The 17806-nt window shown below is 41.9% G+C and overlaps 1 protein-coding gene across 1 annotated transcript in view; it reads left to right on the forward strand.

The window, feature by feature from the left end:
- LOC124607061 (uncharacterized protein DDB_G0284459-like) overlaps nt 1-17806 on the forward strand; it is a 415556-nt gene that overhangs the window by 375784 nt on the left and 21966 nt on the right. The window lies entirely within an intron of this gene.

Here is a 17806-nt window from a genome sequence, read left to right on the forward strand (position 1 = left end):
ATGAGGAATTGGAGAAAAATGTATTAACTGAAATAGTGAACAATTCTTGGTGTCACTGATGTGTAAAAGCACTGAAATATCATGAGACCTCTCCTCTTCATTGGCCTTATATATATATATATATATATATATATATATATATATATATATATATATATATAATTTTTCCAATGTGGAATGTTTCCTTCCATTATATATATATATATATCTAAAGACAAAGATGATGTGACTTACCAAATGAAAGTGCTGGCAGGTCGACAGACACACAAACAAACACAAACATACACACAAAATTCAAGCTTTCGCAACAAACTGTTGCCTCATCAGGAAAGAGGGAAGGAGAGGGGAAGACGAAAGGAAGTGGGTTTTAAAGGAGAGGGTAAGGAGTCATTCCAATCCCGGGAGCGGAAAGACTTACCTTAGGGGGAAAAAAGGACAGGTATACACTCGCACACACGCACATATCCATCCACACATACAGACACAAGCAGACATATTTAAAGACAAAGAGTTTGGGCAGAGATGTCAGTCGAGGCAGAAGTGTAGAGGCAAAGAAGTTGTTGAAAGACAGGTGAGGTATGAGTGGCGGCAACTTGAAATTAGCGGAGATTGAGGCCTGGCGGATGACGAGAAGAGAGGATATACTGAAGGGCAAGTTCCCATCTCCGGAGTTCGGATAGGTTGGTGTTGGTGGGAAGTATCCAGATAACCCGGACGGTGTAACACTGTGCCAAGATGTGCTGGCCGTGCACCAAGGCATGTTTAGCCACAGGGTGATCCTCATTACCAACAAACACTGTCTGCCTGTGTCCATTCATGCGAATGGACAGTTTGTTGCTGGTCATTCCCACATAGAATGCGTCACAGTGTAGGCAGGTCAGTTGGTAGATCACGTGGGTGCTTTCACACGTGGCTCTGCCTTTGATCGTGTACACCTTCCGGGTTACAGGACTGGAGTAGGTGGTGGTGGGAGGGTGCATGGGACAGGTTTTACACCGGGGGCGGTTACAAGGGTAGGAGCCAGAGGGTAGGGAAGGTGGTTTGGGGATTTCATAGGGATGAACTAAGAGGTTACGAAGGTTAGGTGGACGGCGGAAAGACACTCTTGGTGGAGTGGGGAGGATTTCATGAAGGATGGATCTCATTTCTGGGCAGGATTTTAGGAAGTCGTATCCCTGCTGGAGAGCCACATTCAAAATCTGATCCAGTCCCGGAAAGTATCCTGTCACAAGTGGGGCACTTTTGTGGTTCTTCTGTGGGAGGTTCTGGGTTTGAGAGGATGAGGAAGTTGCTCTGGTTATTTGCTTCTGTACCAGGTCGGGAGGGTAGTTGCGGGATGCGAAAGCTGTTGTCAGGTTGTTGGTGTAATGCTTCAGGGATTCCGGACTGGAGCAGATTCGTTTGCCACGAAGACCTAGGCTGTAGGGAAGGGACCGTTTGATGTGGAATGGGTGGCAGCTGTCGTAATGGAGGTACTGTTGCTTGTTGGTGGGTTTGATGTGGACGGACGTGTGAAGCTGGCCATTGGACAGGTGGAGGTCAACATCAAGGAAAGTGGCATGGGATTTGGAGTAGGACCAGGTGAATCTGATGGAACCAAAGGAGTTGAGGTTGGAGAGGAAATTCTGGAGTTCTTCTTCACTGTGAGTCCAGATCATGAAGATGTCATCAATAAATCTGTACCAAACTTTGGGTTGGCAGGCCTGGGTAACCAAGAAGGCTTCCTCTAAGCGACCCATGAATAGGTTGGCGTACGAAGGGGCCATCCTGGTACCCATGGCTGTTCCCTTTAATTGCTGGTATGTCTGGCCTTCAAAAGTGAAGAAGTTGTGGGTCAGGATGAAGCTGGCTAAGGTAATGAGGAAAGAGGTTTTGGGTAGGGTGGCAGGTGATCGGCGTGAAAGGAAGTGCTCCATTGCAGCGAGGCCCTGGACGTGCGGGATATTTGTGTATAAGGAAGTGGCATCAATGGTTACAAGGATGGTTTCTGGGGGTAACGGATTGGGTAAGGATTCCAGGCGTTCGAGAAAGTGGTTGGTGTCTTTGATGAAGGATGGGAGACTGCACGTAATGGGTTGAAGGTGTTGATCTACGTAGGCAGAGATACGTTCTGTGGGGGCTTGGTAACCAGCTACAATGGGACGGCCAGGATGATTGGGTTTGTGAATTTTAGGAAGAAGGTAGAAGGTAGGGGTGCGGGGTGTCGGTGGGGTCAGGAGGTTGATGGAGTCAGGTGAAAGGTTTTGTAGGGGGCCTAAGGTTCTGAGGATTCCCTGAAGCTCCGCCTGGACATCAGGAATGGGATTACCTTGGCAAACTTTGTATGTGGTGTTGTCTGAAAGCTGACGCAGTCCCTCAGCCACATACTCCCGACGATCAAGTACCACGGTCGTGGAACCCTTGTCCGCCGGAAGAATGATGATGGACCGGTCAGCCTTCAGATCACGGATAGCCTGGGCTTCAGCAGTGGTGATGTTGGGAGTAGGATTAAGGTTTTTTAAGAAGGATTGGGAGGCAAGGCTGGAAGTCAGAAATTCCTGGAAGGTTTGGAGAGGGTGATTTTGAGGAAGAGGAGGTGGGTCCCGCTGTGACGGAGGACGGAACTGTTCCAGGCAGGGTTCAATTTGGATAGTGTCTTGGGGAGTTGGATCATTAGGGGTAGGATTAGGATCATTTTTCTTCGTGGCAAAGTGATACTTCCAGCAGAGAGTACGAGTGTAGGACAGTAAATCTTTGACGAGGGCTGTTTGGTTGAATCTGGGAGTGGGGCTGAAGGTGAGGCCTTTGGATAGGACAGAGGTTTCAGATTGGGAGAGAGGTTTGGAGGAAAGGTTAACTACTGAATTAGGGTGTTGTGGTGCCAGATTGTGTTGCTTGGAATTTTGAAGTTTTGGAGGGAGTGGAGCTGGAAGTGGGAGACTGAGTAGATGGGAGAGACTGGGTTTGTGTGCAATGAGAGGTGGTTGAGGTTTGCTGGAAAGGTTGTGAAGGGTGAGTGAGTTGCCTTTCCGGAGGTGGGAAACCAGGAGATTGGATAGTTTTTTGAGGTGAAGGGTGGCATGCTGCTCTAATTTGCGGTTGGCCTGTAGGAGGATGCTCTGAATAGCCGGTGTGGATGTGGGAGAGGAAAGATTGAGGACTTTTATTAAGGATAGGAGTTGACGGGTGTGTTCATTGGCTGAGTTGATGTGTAGGTGAAGGATTAGGTGGGTGAGGGCAGTGGATTGTTCAGTTTGGAACTGGTATAGGGACTGATGGAAAGAAGGGTTGCAGCCAGAGATGGGAACTTTAAGTGTGAGGCCTTTGGGGGTTATGCCAAATGTCAGACAAGCCTGAGAAAATAAAATATGCGAGCGTAATCTGGCTAGGGTGAAGGCATGTTTGCGGAGGGAATGTAAATAAAACTTAATGGGGTCGTTGTGGGGGTGTTGTGAGGGTGACATGGTATTAGAAGGTGGAAAGTGTAAGATGAGGTTGAAATGAAAATGAAGGATGAAAATATATGGGGAGAGATAAGGGTGAACTAGAAAATAACTGGAGATCTGGTATGAAAAAATGCGAAAAAGTGTTGGTTAAGTTGATCCTGTGGTGAACTTGGGTTGGTAGACAGCGATGTGCATGAAGGTTAGGTGGTTGTGTTGCCGCTAAAACACGTTAAAGGACGGAGAAATTCGGGAAAATTTCGAAAAAACGTGTAAATGTATTAAAAGGCGTGGTGTTGTGGTGAAAGATTACGAAAATGGGGCTAACAATTGTAAATAATGACGTTAAAACCTGTGGAGAGCGGCTAAAAATGATCAGTGATGTACGAAAAACGGAAGTGGAAATAAAGTAAAAGTTATTAGAACTAGCCGAAATGGTTATTTAATACGTGAAGGCAGCTGTTATTGAACTAGAAACGGTTAGCGGTATTGTTGAAAGCGCAAAATAAAAATTTTTTGGTTATGGTTTGGAAGTGGGTTACGTATTATAGAGTATATATAGGCGGGATAAATTTGTATTACGGTAAAAAGGGAAGGTGAATAGAAAGTGAGACTACTGGTAAACGCAGAAAGAGAAAATAAAGAGAAAATAAGACGACAGGAAAGATTTCGAGATGCAACAGCGACAATAACAAACGTAATTGTTGGGTTCAAATTAATGATATGGTTATAATAGAGGGAAACATTCCACGTAGGAAATATATATCTAAAGACAAAGATGATGTGACTTACCAAATGAAAGTGCTGGCAGGTCGACAGACACACAAACAAACACAAACATACACACAAAATTCAAGCTTTCGCAACAAACTGTTGCCTCATCAGGAAAGAGGGAAGGAGAGGGGAAGACGAAAGGAAGTGGGTTTTAAAGGAGAGGGTAAGGAGTCATTCCAATCCCGGGAGCGGAAAGACTTACCTTAGGGGGAAAAAAGGACAGGTATACACTCGCACACACACACATATCCATCCACACATACAGACACAAGCAGACATATTTAAAGACAAAGAGTTTGGGCAGAGATGTCAGTCGAGGCAGAAGTGTAGAGGCAAAGAAGTTGTTGAAAGACAGGTGAGGTATGAGTGGCGGCAACTTGAAATTAGCGGAGATTGAGGCCTGGCGGATGACGAGAAGAGAGGATATACTGAAGGGCAAGTTCCCATCTCCGGAGTTCGGATAGGTTGGTGTTGGTGGGAAGTATCCAGATAACCCGGACGGTGTAACACTGTGCCAAGATGTGCTGGCCGTGCACCAAGGCATGTTTAGCCATAGGGTGATCCTCATTACCAACAAACACTGTCTGCCTGTGTCCATTCATGCGAATGGACAGTTTGTTGCTGGTCATTCCCACATAGAATGCGTCACAGTGTAGGCAGGTCAGTTGGTAGATCACGTGGGTGCTTTCAAACGTGGCTCTGCCTTTGATCGTGTACACCTTCCGGGTTACAGGACTGGAGTAGGTGGTGGTGGGAGGGTGCATGGGACAGGTTTTACACTGGGGGCGGTTACAAGGGTAGGAGCCAGAGGCTAGTTCTAATAACTTTTACTTTATTTCCACTTCCGTTTTTCGTACATCACTGATCATTTTTAGCCGCTCTCCACAGGTTTTAACGTCATTATTTACAATTGTTAGCCCCATTTTCGTAATCTTTCACCACAACACCACGCCTTTTAATACATTTACACGTTTTTTCGAAATTTTCCCGAATTTCTCCGTCCTTTAACGTGTTTTAGCGGCAACACAACCACCTAACCTTCATGCACATCGCTGTCTACCAACCCAAGTTCACCACAGGATCAACTTAACCAACACTTTTTCGCATTTTTTCATACCAGATCTCCAGTTATTTTCTAGTTCACCCTTATCTCTCCCCATATATTTTTATCCTTCATTTTCATTTCAACCTCATCTTACACTTTCCGCCTTCTAATACCATGTCACCCTCACAACACCCCCACAACGACCCCATTAAGTTTTATTTACATTCCCTCCGCAAACATGCCTTCACCCTAGCCAGATTACGCTCGCATATTTTATTTTCTCAGGCTTGTCTGACATTTGGCATAACCCCCAAAGGCCTCACACTTAAAGTTCCCATCTCTGGCTGCAACCCTTCTTTCCATCAGTCCCTATACCAGTTCCAAACTGAACAATCCACTGCCCTCACCCACCTAATCCTTCACCTACACATCAACTCAGCCAATGAACACACCCGTCAACTCCTATCCTTAATAAAAGTCCTCAATCTTTCCTCTCCCACATCCACACCGGCTATTCAGAGCATCCTCCTACAGGCCAACCGCAAATTAGAGCAGCATGCCACCCTTCACCTCAAAAAACTATCCAATCTCCTGGTTTCCCACCTCCGGAAAGGCAACTCACTCACCCTTCACAACCTTTCCAGCAAACCTCAACCACCTCTCATTGCACACAAACCCAGTCTCTCCCATCTACTCAGTCTCCCACTTCCAGCTCCACTCCCTCCAAAACTTCAAAATTCCAAGCAACACAATCTGGCACCACAACACCCTAATTCAGTAGTTAACCTTTCCTCCAAACCTCTCTCCCAATCTGAAACCTCTGTCCTATCCAAAGGCCTCACCTTCAGCCCCACTCCCAGATTCAACCAAACAGCCCTCGTCAAAGATTTACTGTCCTACACTCGTACTCTCTGCTGGAAGTATCACTTTGCCACGAAGAAAAATGATCCTAATCCTACCCCTAATGATCCAACTCCCCAAGACACTATCCAAATTGAACCCTGCCTGGAACAGTTCCGTCCTCCGTCACAGCGGGACCCACCTCCTCTTCCTCAAAATCACCCTCTCCAAACCTTCCAGGAATTTCTGACTTCCAGCCTTGCCTCCCAATCCTTCTTAAAAAACCTTAATCCTACTACCAACATCACCACTGCTGAAGCCCAGGCTATCCGTGATCTGAAGGCTGACCGGTCCATCATCATTCTTCCGGCGGACAAGGGTTCCACGACCGTGGTACTTGATCGTCGGGAGTATGTGGCTGAGGGACTGCGTCAGCTTTCAGACAACACCACATACAAAGTTTGCCAAGGTAATCCCATTCCTGATGTCCAGGCGGAGCTTCAGGGAATCCTCAGAACCTTAGGCCCCCTACAAAACCTTTCACCTGACTCCATCAACCTCCTGACCCCACCGACACCCCGCACCCCTACCTTCTACCTTCTTCCTAAAATTCACAAACCCAATCATCCTGGCCGTCCCATTGTAGCTGGTTACCAAGCCCCCACAGAACGTATCTCTGCCTACGTAGATCAACACCTTCAACCCATTACGTGCAGTCTCCCATCCTTCATCAAAGACACCAACCACTTTCTCGAACGCCTGGAATCCTTACCCAATCCGTTACCCCCAGAAACCATCCTTGTAACCATTGATGCCACTTCCTTATACACAAATATCCCGCACGTCCAGGGCCTCGCTGCAATGGAGCACTTCCTTTCACGCCGATCACCTGCCACCCTACCCAAAACCTCTTTCCTCATTACCTTAGCCAGCTTCATCCTGACCCACAACTTCTTCACTTTTGAAGGCCAGACATACCAGCAATTAAAGGGAACAGCCATGGGTACCAGGATGGCCCCTTCGTACGCCAACCTATTCATGGGTCGCTTAGAGGAAGCCTTCTTGGTTACCCAGGCCTGCCAACCCAAAGTTTGGTACAGATTTATTGATGACATCTTCATGATCTGGACTCACAGTGAAGAAGAACTCCAGAATTTCCTCTCCAACCTCAACTCCTTTGGTTCCATCAGATTCACCTGGTCCTACTCCAAATCCCATGCCACTTTCCTTGATGTTGACCTCCACCTGTCCAATGGCCAGCTTCACACGTCCGTCCACATCAAACCCACCAACAAGCAACAGTACCTCCATTACGACAGCTGCCACCCATTCCACATCAAACGGTCCCTTCCCTACAGCCTAGGTCTTCGTGGCAAACGAATCTGCTCCAGTCCGGAATCCCTGAAGCATTACACCAACAACCTGACAACAGCTTTCGCATCCCGCAACTACCCTCCCGACCTGGTACAGAAGCAAATAACCAGAGCAACTTCCTCATCCTCTCAAACCCAGAACCTCCCACAGAAGAACCACAAAAGTGCCCCACTTGTGACAGGATACTTTCCGGGACTGGATCAGATTTTGAATGTGGCTCTCCAGCAGGGATACGACTTCCTAAAATCCTGCCCAGAAATGAGATCCATCCTTCATGAAATCCTCCCCACTCCACCAAGAGTGTCTTTCCGCCGTCCACCTAACCTTCGTAACCTCTTAGTTCATCCCTATGAAATCCCCAAACCACCTTCCCTACCCTCTGGCTCCTACCCTTGTAACCGCCCCCGGTGTAAAACCTGTCCCATGCACCCTCCCACCACCACCTACTCCAGTCCTGTAACCCGGAAGGTGTACACGATCAAAGGCAGAGCCACGTGTGAAAGCACCCACGTGATCTACCAACTGACCTGCCTACACTGTGACGCATTCTATGTGGGAATGACCAGCAACAAACTGTCCATTCGCATGAATGGACACAGGCAGACAGTGTTTGTTGGTAATGAGGATCACCCTGTGGCTAAACATGCCTTGGTGCACGGCCAGCACATCTTGGCACAGTGTTACACCGTCCGGGTTATCTGGATACTTCCCACCAACACCAACCTATCCGAACTCCGGAGATGGGAACTTGCCCTTCAGTATATCCTCTCTTCTCGTCATCCGCCAGGCCTCAATCTCCGCTAATTTCAAGTTGCCGCCACTCATACCTCACCTGTCTTTCAACAACTTCTTTGCCTCTACACTTCTGCCTCGACTGACATCTCTGCCCAAACTCTTTGTCTTTAAATATGTCTGCTTGTGTCTGTATGTGTGGATGGATATGTGCGTGTGTGCGAGTGTATACCTGTCCTTTTTTCCCCCTAAGGTAAGTCTTTCCGCTCCCGGGATTGGAATGACTCCTTACCCTCTCCTTTAAAACCCACTTCCTTTCGTCTTCCCCTCTCCTTCCCTCTTTCCTGATGAGGCAACAGTTTGTTGCGAAAGCTTGAATTTTGTGTGTATGTTTGTGTTTGTTTGTGTGTCTGTCGACCTGCCAGCACTTTCATTTGGTAAGTCACATCATCTTTGTCTTTAGATATATATTTCCTACGTGGAATGTTTCCCTCTATTATAACTATATATATATATATATATATATATATATATATATATATGTGTGTGTGTGTGGGGGGGGGGGGGGGGGCAGTTACTGGAGTGCCTGATGAAAAGTGGGGAGATGAAATTAGAAAATGTGAGTTGTCCCTGCATGATTTCTAATGTCATCTACCATCTTTTATTAGGCTGCTGTCTTAACCCTCTTTATTACCTGTTAGAATTCGTGAAAGAACTCCACTGAGTCATTTACAATCGACGTGCACATCTATGAATGTGTGTATAAGCAGGAAAATGACAGTCAAAAAATATTAATGCATTTTCATTTTCTCTGTTCAAGAAGCTGTATTTTTGTGTTAAACAAAATAATTTGAATCTGAATAAATATTATGTAAACATAGTAATATTTTGACATACATTATATAGGTAGAAGATATTAATGATGAAAATACAACAAGCAAATTACTCAGGAAAGGAGTGAACTTATATCTATTTCAAATGTATAGTTCTCACCAGTTCCACTCATTAGATTAGATTAGATTAGATTTACTTTCATTCCAATTGATCCGTAGTGAGGAGGTCCTCCAGGATGTGGAACATGTCAGAAAAACAACAATACATGACAAATATTTAAACTAAAACAAATAAGCTAATGTACCATTCCACAGGTCCCAAGTGGAATGATCGTCATTTTTTAATGAACACTAAGAGTCATTTTACAAATACTATTGCACTGAATTTAAAAAAAAAAAGTTTTATATTTATTTATAAGGTAAGAAACATGTAATACAACTACTGTAATACTTATTTACAATGAACACATTACTGCACTGAAATGGTGCAGAAGTTAGATTATACTTACACACACACACACACACACACACACACACAAATTTTCAGTGAACACATTACTGCACTGAAATTGTGCAGAAGTTATGTTGTACTTATATACAAATCAGTTGGTTTTCCTCAGAAATTCTTCAATGGAGTAGAAGGAGTTGGCCACCAATAAATCCTTTAGGCTTCTCTTAAACTGAATTTCATTGGTTGTTAAGCTTTTTATGGCTGCTGGCAAGTTGCTACAAGACCATGAAGGCTTTTAGTGTCATTACATTCTGAAATTTATATTACTACTACAGAATATTGCAAAAACTGTCCATATACCTGGATTCATAGCCATGTTTTGTTTGTTAGTACTATTGTGCAAAAAAAAATTGCGCTCCCCTCTCTCTCTAATCTGGGATAAGATGCATTTGGCTTCGTAGTGGCAACAACAGATAAGGTAACACATATCAGTGGATTGAGGAAGAGAGGTGGGGGTGGGGGAGAGGCAGTTGACTAACTAGAAGAGACCACAGGTACCAGATTTAACATTTGTACAAAGTTGTAGCCAGTTTACCAATCATTACAATAAGGGGGGTTTGTCATCAGAAACGCAGCATCTTCCTGATGCCAGTGATGGTTGTAGAGGGACTGATTGTACTTTGATTATCCTGGCATTGTAGCCTGACTGGCCCAGTCAGAGCCAGGGACTGGGATAACATTGTCACTTTTATGTTCCATAGATTATTAGTATGATTAATTACGATGATATGGCATGAGTTACTTTATATCCATATTACACATTCTCATACTGACCATTTACAATTTGATTGACATATACATGGTGCACTATTAATCTTGACAATGCAAAGTAACTTTTTTTTTCCGGAAGCAAAATAAAAAGGCATCAAGCAAATGTTGTTTATCTACCATGGGGATATTAACCAGCATTATTGTCTTACTTGTAACTTTGTTCATTATGAAGGTGTGAGCAGCAGTATATGTTTTGTAAATAACACCATATATTTTTTCCCAGTAATTACTTCCTCTCCTCAAGACCTGTTTGGAAATATATCACTCACAGAGTATCATTCACATAAACATAATGCTATTAAAAATGTAACACAAAACTGACTTTGATTCTCCAGCACTGTCATCGTGATTACTGTTTTCTAATGCAATGTGCAGTTCATTTCTTTCTGTCTTTTTTTAAATAACTTTGAGTAACTTTTGAAGTACATGATTACTGCAGGGTCTTTAATTGTTCCTTCCAACATATACATTTTCTTTTCCTTTCACAAGACATTTTAATACCTCTAGTGATCTGTGGTTTCTTACAAGGCTGTTTAATGTCATTTCTGATTAGTTAAGAGGAAAGCTATTTTCAAATAATGATATGAATCTATCATGGAATAGATTATATTTTATGCTGGCATTTGTATCATTATAAATTTCATCCCAGGCTGTCTGTTGCAAAATAGTCTTAAAAAATGTTTGTCCTGCATTCCTTAACTATTCTAACTGATTTCCACTGAGAAGGTCTATACTGTAAAGCACTATCTTGTTTGTCCTTACTGTGTCTCACGATCAGACAGAACACCTATTACTGGGTGTACAGTCATTTTCATGATTTAAATAGCATGGGAATCTAGGAAGTAAATGAGCCTCTTCCATGGTATTGCAGATTATGTTCAAGGGATAGGAAGGGAAGACTAGAGCCCTTCGTGCTGAACTGGATAGTGCTAGAGAGGAACAGATGAGGTTAAGGGGGGGAGGGGGGGGGGGGGAGAGAAGGGTGAAGACAGGCGGAAAGTGGTAGCAAGGAACAGGGGCCACAGAAAGAGAATAGTATCTGACAGTTGCATCATTGGCTCAAACAACAGATTTGCCTTACTACCTCAGTCAACTAAGGAAGAGACTCAACAGACTTTCACTAGGAAACCAACTGTTGCAAAAAAAGTAGAAAGTAGGAGGAAAGTTTTGCTGTTAGGTAGTAGCCATGGAAAGGTGTGGGTCAGATGTTGCAGGAAAAATTAGGTGACAGGTACCAGGTCACAAGTATTTTCAAGCCCAGTGCATGTCTTAGCCAAGTGATAGAGGATGTAGGAGATTATGCAAGGGTTTTGCAAAGCAGGATCTTGTTGCGGTAGTAGGTGGAGTGGGAAACAGTATTGATAGGGATCAGGGCTTCAATATTGAGTGTAAACTGGTAAAAACAGCACCTGCAATGAACCATATAAATGTTGGCTTGGTTCCAGATTTCATGTGGTTTGATCGGCCCCAATTGAACAGCTCTGTCAGGAGCATCAATATGGAGCTAGATCAGCTGCTTCCAGGAGCTACTTTGTCAGGCATAGGTTTGGTTCCTGTTGACGGTATTGTTAGGTGGGACTTCACAAGACATGGCCTGCATCTCAATAGGAAAGGGAAGGGTAAACTAGCTGGAATGATAGCAAAATCTTTAACCCTTTCACTACGGTGGACTTCTGTAGAAGTCGGGAGCAAATGTGCCGCTCAGCCGGTGGACTGCTGTAGCAGTTCCACCTCACATCATATTTCTCAGCTTCACTATGCTCGACTTGTGTGGAAACTTGACCTATGCATTATCTAGCAGATTTGTTCAAAGTATATAGTTTCAAAGCATTGGTTTTGTTTGAGTTGCACTGATCATTTCCTGCCTTGTTTAGAATCTGACGTGGAGGAAGCTCTTTCTCTCATACTGGATAGTGACTTCGAAGATGAAAGCGAATCATCTTCCGAATCTAACAATGAACATGTAACACCTACCTTAACTGCTTCTACATCACGCTACTGTAGCTGTTCCATTGACATTGCAGACTTTGATTTGTGCACAGACACAATATCAAAAACATGTGTGATTTGTATAAATATTTTCCCAAATAAATATATAGTATGAAGTCCAATAATTGTGAAAACACTGTGAGTGTGAATGCAGTACAGAGTAGCGCCACAGGGAGCGCAAAAAATGCGCCATACAGTGAGCATGGCCGGGCGGGCCTGCTGCTCATCCACAGCACACGTCGCAACAATCACGGTGCCGGCATGAAAGGGTTGGGGGGGGGGGGGGGGGCACTGAAACTCTTGGGAGTACTTTTTTTAGACTAAGATCAATGTCCAATCATCCTACATTGATTGAAATTAAGTCTAATGAGAAGTTCACACAGGCAGGTACTAGAGATGTTAAAATATCACAAGATTATCATAACAGTACAGTGAAAAATAATGTTAGTATGTCACAAGATTCACATAAAGGCACAGTGAAAAATAATGTTAGTATATTGCATCAGAATATCAGCAGATAAAAAAACAAAGTAGATGAGCTTCTTGTTTGTTTGGAAGATTTAGAAACTTAGGGTTGAATAGATGTACTATGCCTGTCTGAACATCATGTAGTCACAGGTATGGAATGGTAGGTGGATACAAGCTTTCAGCACATGTAAGTAGAGACACTATGGAGAGAGGAGGAGTTGCCATATATGTTAAAATCTGTCATAGTGTGAAAAATTTGGAGACTAAAAAATTTTGTGTAGAGTAACATACAGAAGCATGTGCGTGTGAGCTTAAACTAAAGAATGGCACTTTTATAATTGTAGCTTTGTATAAGTCCCCATTGGGAAATTTTCAACTATTTTTGAAAAACTTGGATTCTTTGTTGTGCTATCTGTTAGACAGAGGGACACAAATTATTGTTTGTGGGGATTTCCGTGTAGATTTTAAGAAAGAGTCCAATAGAAAGCTTGACTTTGAAGTGTTATTTGGTTCGTTCAACTTGACATCAGTTATTGATTTTCATGCTTGGGTGGTACAGGAAAGCAGCACACTGATAGATAATGTTTTCGAACCCCAAGATAAATTTAATCAAATAAAAACTTTTCCTGTTAAGAATGGTCTGTCTGATCAAAATGCACAGCTAGTTACAGTATGTGACATAGCTCCATATAATAACGCAAAACAGTCCTCCAGAATAGGGCATTCAATTAATGATTTAACAATTCAAAATTTTAGGGAAAGCTTGCAACAGTTAGACTGGGACGAGGTTTACAGGGAATATGAAGCTAATTTAAAATTTAATCTGTTTCATGATATCTTAGTGAGTATATTTGAAAACAGTTTCCCTAAGGAAATGGTGAAATATAATTGTAAGAAACCATGTAAAAAGCCATGGATTACTAAAGAGATAAAAATATCTTTTAAACAGAAAAGGGGCATGTATCTTATAGCTAGCAGGAGCAACAATCTCAAAACAGTGAAACAGTATAAAAACTACTGCACTCTATTAAGAAAATTAATTAAAAAGTCCATAAGTATGTGCATTATGTCTGAGATTAGCACATCTGAAAATAAAATTAAAACAATTTGGAATATTGTTAAAAGTGACACTCAATGAAAAGTGTGTCAACAAAAAGCCAGAAGTAGAAAACATTTTTAATAACAATTTTTGACTGTTGTAGAGAAAATAGTATCCAGCTATCCATTAGAAAATACAAGGCTGTATATCGTTGGTGAAGAAACAATACCACATAAGTAGCAAAATAAGAATTTAACACGAGAGACAAAAAAATGTCTAAAATTCCTAATACATTTCACAGCGGCCCTAAATTTGCATCGTAGCACTACAAGGAAATATTGGATCAAATAAAAATGTTTAAAAAAAAAAAAAGCTTTGGAAAGCTTAATTACGGCACATACACGAAATTGTCTTGGTATTTATGCCATGATCTGTTACTTACGCGGTATTTGTTTGTCAGTCTCCCGGCATGACTTCACATTTACATTGGTATTTGGTGCTGAGAAAGCTAGTAGGAACATGTTTTGGAGTATTAATCATTTTTTATTGAAAGATTTCATAGAAACATTTTAAATAAATATACTGTTTACATAGTTCCGATAATGTCTGCACATTTCGTCGAGAAAAATCCTAAACATCACTCAAAGCAGTATCAGAGAATTACACTGCACTGACACTCGTCACACGGTTACCTCCACGATAATTTTCATTCAAAAGGAATGTTGTCATAATAACTATGACAATCTTTAGGAAGAACAGATTTAAGTTGTTATAAATGATCCCATTTGGATTTCTTGATTTTCAGTCTTTCCTTGTATAGTTTCGGGAAGCATACATCTCCAAGAATTTTCCTTGGATGCCTTGGTAATTTCTGCCACACCTCGTTGAAAGAGCACTTGTAGTAAATAATACCATTTGGGTGGTACTGTAGTGCCCTCAGATCGGTAACTGTAGGCTAATTTTTGCAGTTCTTCCAGTCCTAATTGAGTCGTATAGCCACAAACTTTTCTCTGCATAGTTGTTGAAAAATGAGTAATCTAGGTAATGAACTTCGTATGGCTGTGGCTTTTTTCTCGCTTCTTTAGATATCATAGAGTATTGGCTAGGATGTGTAACTTCATGTCCTTTAAGCTTGCACTCAATGGAACTGTGAACTGAGTCACATTCCATCTGAGTATGGCTTTTCTCCAAAAACTTTTGTGTAATCAATACTCCAGTATCAACTGCTAATCTTAAAAGAGCATTTGATAATATCACATTTCTGTTCTGGTATGTGGAGCCGTCAGAATACAGAATGACTTGAATGGGATTTTTCTAATCGTTCTGGATAGGGTGTCCACGATGCATGAGGCAAAACATGATGCAACCAAATCGCCTTGCGTTTCATTGAACCAGTAACATACTGCATCACGACTTTCTAAATTATGCAATGTAAAGTTATGAACAGCCACCTTTGTTTCATAATAAACTGCACTTGCACTTAAAAATGGAGCTACTCTCAAGGCGTGTAAGTCCATGGTGTACACTGAGCAGAGCTTCTGCTGGGCTTCTTTCTTGTCAGCATCTTTGTGCATCCTTGCCTGCTCTCTCCGTTCTGTGTTGCTTCCACATGTCTTCACTCAAGTTACCAAGCCTGCAACTACAACACAAGTCACACTGGTCTCTCTTGGGGGAAAATAAACTAATAATACTATCTTCTAAAATCAAGTTAAAGGTAGCCCAACTTAATGGTGAAACCTTCTTTGCATGACATTTTTCCACATAGAGTCCATACAGCTGTTGTTTGGATTGTAGAATAAGCTCAAGGTACAACTTTGAGGAGGATTTCCTGCAGTAATGCGATGGAAGTTTCAGAAGAGAGTCCAGGAATTCTTTCATGAAGGTTCTCTCATCTTTCTTTTTCGTCTGTTTGATTCTAGGTAATGACGATTCTGTAACAGGACTCATCCCATGTGTGGAGTTACCCAGAAAATATTGGACAGTCCATTCTTTAATCCCAAGAGTATTGAGAAACATCTTTTTGCGTACTTTATGTTTCCCCAGCTCATTTTTCAAATGATAAATGAGCATCCCTTTTCTCCTGGATTTGCCAGTGTTCTTCACTGGACGTTTGGTTGGGATTAAGTCCTCAAGGTTGATAACGTAAACATTCCTCTGATCCCATGACATCATTTCCCAAAATCTGTTAAATACTGCCTGCCTATCATCAGCAGAAAACTGATGACACTTCCTTTGAACCTATTTCTGGCACATCTTCGAAGTACATGTTGGACCTAATTTTCGTGCCTCTCTTGGAGTATCATGAATGACTTTACCAATTCGACTTCTTTTGTATCCAATATATGCCTGTCCATGCATTCTCAGAATTTTATTGGCATTTTTCTTCCAAACTTCAGGATGTGGTTTGGACTTCCTTTTCCTGTCACTGCTTAAGTCACCATAAAATTCTTGGCCTTCACTGTCAGCGTCATTATTGCTCCCGTGATCTTCTGATAATTTGTCCAGAGTGTTTGGCAAAAAATGAGCACCATCACATAGCAATGAGTGTGAAGTACTGTCGTCTCTAGTGGAAACTGTGACTGTGGTTTGATTTTGAGCATTGTTGGATACAGCCACTGAAGTTTCTAGATGGAAAAATATTTGCAAATTAATTTAAGCAGACAAAGATGAAGGTCAAATTCATGTATTTATGAGAACAATGGCATCAGTAATACTATTAACAATAATCCTAAGAAAATTTACCTGCGTCATTAGATGTTGCAGTAACTGAGAACCCCACATACAAAATTAATTCTTCTTCTGTAAATGTAACTTCAACATTATGACTTTTCTCACCTGTTGTTTGTTCTGCATTTATGGGAGATGCTACAAGAAAGTGGACAGTCTAGAAATCTGTGGCAGGAATGAAAAAAGCACAGAATGAGTGAAGTGGGGGCATTCTGATTTATATCACAATAAGACACTTGTGGTGCTACTAACATACAAAGGTGAATAATAAAACAATTTTCTTACTGCTGCCAGTCACTCTCAGGAATGATTCTCCGCTCTCATAAGCTGATTTCAGCTGAGAAACAATTTCGTCTTCAGTAAAAAGATCGTCATCTATATCACTGTCCATTATCATGAATGAAGCTACAAGCATGGAACCACTATCGAGCACTGTTAAATACGTAATAAGGCAGTAACGATGTGCTGTGGATGCACGCGCTTTTGCATTTACACGATATTGTTTATAGTATCCATAGATACACGGCATTTAATTCTCCACAGTTCCACGGTATTGCCATCTATTTATTTGCTGTGTTACATACACGGCATTGTTTTAGATAATTTTTCCATGGTAAATAATAAAACATTCGGCGTTATGGCATTAAGAGCAGATGCACCTACGGTCAACGACATCATCTGACTGAAAAACAAAAATCGGCAATTACGCGGTATTGTTTCTTCATCGATGATATGGAAGAGGCAATACCTATGCAACTTGATAAAACTGAAATTCAATCCACCTTTCCTATTGAAATTAGGAAAATAATAAATTCATTAAAAGTAAAAGCTCACATGGAATTGATGGCTTTTCCAGAGCATTAAAAGCTTGTTCCCAACAGATAAGTAGGATTCTCAGCCACATATGTAGTAGCTCACTGAAACAGGGCATTTTTTCCAGATAGACTGAAATACACTATTGTTAAACCATTGCATACAATAGGGGATAGGTCTGATGCTAACAACTACTGCCCAATCTCACTTCTGACAGATTTATCTAAAATTCTTGACAAAGTAATGTATTCAAGAGTAGCATCACGTATTTGTAAAAATGAAGTACTAACAAAATGTAAATTTGGTTTTCAGAAAGGCTTTACAACAGAAAATGCTATATATGCTTTCATTAATCAAACATTAAATGCTTTCAATAACTGAACTTCACCCATTGGGATATTTTGTGATCTCTCAAAGGCTTTTGATTGTGCGATTCATGAAATTCTTCTAGATAATCTTGAGCATTGT

The sequence above is a fragment of the Schistocerca americana genome, chromosome 3 (assembly GCF_021461395.2).
Source record: "Schistocerca americana isolate TAMUIC-IGC-003095 chromosome 3, iqSchAmer2.1, whole genome shotgun sequence".
In the NCBI taxonomy this organism is placed as follows: domain Eukaryota; kingdom Metazoa; phylum Arthropoda; class Insecta; order Orthoptera; family Acrididae; genus Schistocerca; species Schistocerca americana.